This window comes from Physeter macrocephalus, chromosome 4 (genome assembly GCF_002837175.3).
Source record: "Physeter macrocephalus isolate SW-GA chromosome 4, ASM283717v5, whole genome shotgun sequence".
Lineage (NCBI taxonomy): Eukaryota > Metazoa > Chordata > Mammalia > Artiodactyla > Physeteridae > Physeter > Physeter macrocephalus.
In genome coordinates this window covers 74,660,702-74,665,019 of record NC_041217.1, presented here as the reverse complement: position 1 = coordinate 74,665,019, position 4,318 = coordinate 74,660,702, and the positions used below count along the sequence as shown (strand labels likewise).

General features: G+C 40.8%; 1 pseudogene; it reads left to right on the top strand.

The window, feature by feature from the left end:
* The first annotated feature begins 2,025 nt into the window (after positions 1–2,025).
* LOC102991019 (asparagine synthetase [glutamine-hydrolyzing]-like) lies at positions 2,026–3,902 on the top strand (annotated as a pseudogene).
* Positions 3,903–4,318: the final 416 nt, after the last annotated feature.

The window sequence follows — 4,318 nt, the reverse complement described above, 5'->3', positions numbered from 1 at the left end:
AGCAACCTAAATGCCCATCAACAGATGAATGGATAAAGAAGTTGTGGTACATATATACAATGGAATATTACTCAGCTATAAAAAGGAATGAAATTGCATCATTTGTTGAGACGTGGATGGATCTAGAGACTGTCAGACAAAGTGAAGTAAGTCAGAAAGAGAAAAACAAATATCATATATTAACGCATATATGTGGGACCTAGAAAAATGGTACAGATGAACTGGTTTGCAGGGCAGAAATTGAGACACAGATGTAGAGAACAAACGTATGGACACCAAGGGGGGAAAGTGACGGGGTGGTGGGGGTGGTGGTATGATGAATTGGGCGATTGGGATTGACATGTATACAGTGATGTGTATAAAATTGATGACTAAAAAAAAAAAAAAAGACCCAGCGCAGTTAAAAATAAAAATAAAAAAAAATAGGGGGCTTCCCTGGTGGCGCAGTGGTTGGGCCCGTGAGCCATGGCCGCTGAGCCTGCGCGTCCGGAGCCTGCGCTCCGCAACGGGAGAGGCCACAACAGTGAGAGGCCCGCCTAGCACAAAAAAATAAATAAATAAATAAAAATTAAAAAAATAAATAAATTAAAGAAAAAAAAAGAAAACCAATTCATGATATATCTGTGTTGTGGAATACTGTGAAGTAATCACAACAAAGAAATTAGACCATACATGCTGGCATGGAAGGAGAGTCAAGATATTTGAGTGCAAAAGCAGGCTGCCATACTGTCTGTGCAATATTATTCTATTTTTCTTTTTCTTTTTTTTTTTTTTTTTTTTTTAGTAAACAACTCTTTGTTTGCATGTGGACAAAAGCAGTCTAGAAAGGCACAACAAAATGCAAGTGAAGGTTACTTCTTGGGAAGAGTGAAACTAAATAGTTGTTTGTTTGTTTTTAACATCTTTATTGGAGTATAATTGCTTTACAATGGTGTGTTAGTTTCTGCTTTATAACAAAGTGAATCAGTTATACGTATACATATGTTCCCATATCTCTTCCCCCTTGCGTCTTCCTCCCTCCCACCCTCCTTATCCCACCCCTCTAGGTGCTCACCAAGCACCGAGCTGATTGGCTGCTTCCCACTAGCTACCTATTTTACGTTTGGTAGTGTATATATGTCCATGCAACTCTCTCACTTTGTCCCAGCTTACCATTCCCCCTCTCAGTATCCTCAAGTCCATTCTCTAGTAGGTCTGTGTCTTTATTCTCATCTTGCCCCTAGGTTCTTCATGACCATTTTTTTTTTTTTTTTTAGATTCCATATATATGTGCTAGCATACGGTATTTGTTTTTCTCTTTCTGACTTACTTCACTCTGTATGACAGACTCTAGGTCCATCCACCTCACTATGAATAGTTTTTACTTTGTATATTTATGTTTATTTGTTTGGTTGGGTTTTTTTTGCCACACCGTGTGGCTTACAGGCATCTTAATTCCCCGACCAGGGATCAAACCTGTGAGCCCTGCAGTGGAAACGCAGAATTCTAACCACTGGACTGCCAGGGAATTCCCTTTACTTTGTATATTTCTGTATTTTTAATTTAATTTTTTTTTTTTTTACAATAAACAGGTATGGTTTATATTTTCTAAGACTAATTTGGGGCCCAAGCAGGCCTGAAAAGGGAACATTTCATAAGGTTCATAGAACTGTCTCAAGGCCAGGGACACTAAAAAAGAGAGTGACTCAGAAGAGAAGGACAGTAACTGAAATAAAGCCTAGTAATTAGATCATAAATTATCTTAGTGAGAAAGAAAATAGTAAGGCATCAAAAGCAACTAATGTGGCTGCAGAGATAAGCTCTCTGAAGTAGGATTTTTGAAGGGCTTGCTCCAAACATGAAAGGAGGAGGGCTGAAGTTTTCCCCTTTGCTCTCCAAAATCTTTGCTTCCTTTTAGATGACTTTATAAAACAGCTTTATTGAGATATAATTCACATACCATAAAATTAATCCATTTAAAGTGTACAGAGCCCACAAGTTGCAGCCTGCTCACCTCATGCTCGCCCGCCCGCCCACCCCGCTGGAGCCCAGAATTTCTTTGATCGTATTTGAATAAGTCACTTGGAGAGAGCCCATAGCTCCATTGCACCATGTGTGGCATTTGGGCCCTCTTTGGCAGCGACGACTGCCTTCCTGTTCAGTGTCTGAGTGCTATGAAGACTGCACACAGAGGTCCAGATGCATTTCTTTTTGAGAATGTCAGTGGATACACCAACTGCTGCTTTGGATTTCACCAGTTGGCAGTGGTTGACCAGCTGTTTAGAATGCAGCCAATTTGAGTGAAGAAATATCCCTACTTGTGGCTCTGTTACAACAGTGAAATCTACAACCACAAGAAGCTGCAACACCATTTTGAATTTGAATACCAGACCAAGGTGAATGGTGAGATAATCTTTCATCTTTATGACAAACGAGGAATTGAGCAAACAGTTTGTATGTTGGATGGGGTATTTGCATTTATTTTACTGGATACTGCCAAAAAGAAAGTGTTCTTGGGCAGAGATACCTATGGAGTCAGACCTTTGTTTAAAGCCGGGACAGAAGATGGATTTTTGGTCATGTGTTCAGAAGCTAAAGGTCTCATTACCTTCAAGCACTCTATGACTCCTTTTTAAAAAGTGGAGCCTTTTCTCCCAGGACACTATGAGGTTTTGGATTTAAATCCAAATAGCAAAATAGCATCAGTGGAAATGGTTAAATATCATCACTGTAGAGATGAGCCTCTGCAATGCCCTGTATGACAGCGTGGAGAAACTCTTCCCAGGTTTTGAGATAAAAACTGTGAAGAACAACCTACAAATCCTTTTTGACAATGCCATTAAGAAACGTTTGATAATGGACAGGAGGATTGGCTGCCTTTTATCAGGTGGCTTGGTTTCCAGTTTGGTTGCTGCCATCCTGTTGAATCAGCTAAAAGAGGCCCAAGTACAGTATCCTCTCCAGACATTTGCAATTGTCATGGAAGACAGTCCCGATTTACTAGCTGCTAGAAAGGTGGCAAATCATGTTGGGAGCGAACACCATGCAGTCTTCTTTAACTCTGAGGAAGGCATTCAGGTCCTGGATGAAGTCATATTTTCCTTGATATTACATCAAGGAAATATTACATTTCCTTGATATTTCCTTGATATTATGATGTTACAACAGTCCGTGCTTCAGTAGGTATGTACTTAATTTCGAAGTACGTTCGGAAGAACACGGATAGCGTGGTGATCTTCTCTGGAGAAGGTTCAGATGAACTTACACAGGGTTACATATGTTTTCACAAGGCTCCTTCCCCTGAGAAGGCCGAGGAGGAGAGTGAGTGGCTTCTGAAGGAACTCTATTTGTTTGATGTTCTCTGAGCAGATCGAACTACTGCTGCGCATGGCCTTGAACTGAGAGTCCCCTTCCTGGGTCATCGATTTTCTTCCTATTACTTGTCTCTGCCACCAGATATGAGAATCCCCAAGAACGGGATAGAAAAACATCTCCTGAGAGAGACGTTTGAGGACTCCAATCTGATACCTAAAGAGATTCTCTGGCGACCAAAAGAAGCCTTCAGTGACGGAATAACCTCAATTAAGAATTCCTGGTTTAGGATTTTACAGGAATACGTTGACCATCAGGTTGATGATGCAGCGATGGCAAGCACAGCCCAAAATTTCCCGTCAGTACTCCCAAAACGAAAGAAGGCTATTACTACCGTCAGATCTTTGAAACGCCACTACCCCGGGCTGTGCCGACTGGCTGCCTCATTACCGGATGCCCAGGTGGACTAGCGCCACTGACCCTTCCGCCCGCACTCTGACCCATTACAAGGCCGCTGCCAAAGCTTAGGTACTCCCTGAGCCGTGGAGTGAAAGTAAATATTTCTTCTCATTATGAAGGGTAAGGGGCTTGGGGGCAGGATGGGTCAACTGTCCAGGCTTGCTTGGGTGTGAAAAATTAAGTCTTAAATCTGAAATAAATAAAGTGTACAGTTCAGTGGTTTTTAGTATATTCACAGGCGATGCAATCATCAACACAATTTAATTTTAGAATATTTTCATAATCTCAAAAAGAAAATAATATCCATTAGCAGCCACTTTCCATTCTCCACCCCCAGCCCTAGGCAACCACTCATCTATAGATTTGTTTTTTCTGGACATTTTATATAAATGGAACCATATAATATGTGGCCTTCTGTGTCTGGCTTATTTCACTTTGCATGATGATTTCAAGGTCCACCCACGTTGTAGCATGCATTAGTACTTCATTATATTTCATGGCCAAATAATATTCCATTGTTTGGTTATACCACATTTTGTTTATCCATTCATCAGTTGATTGACATATG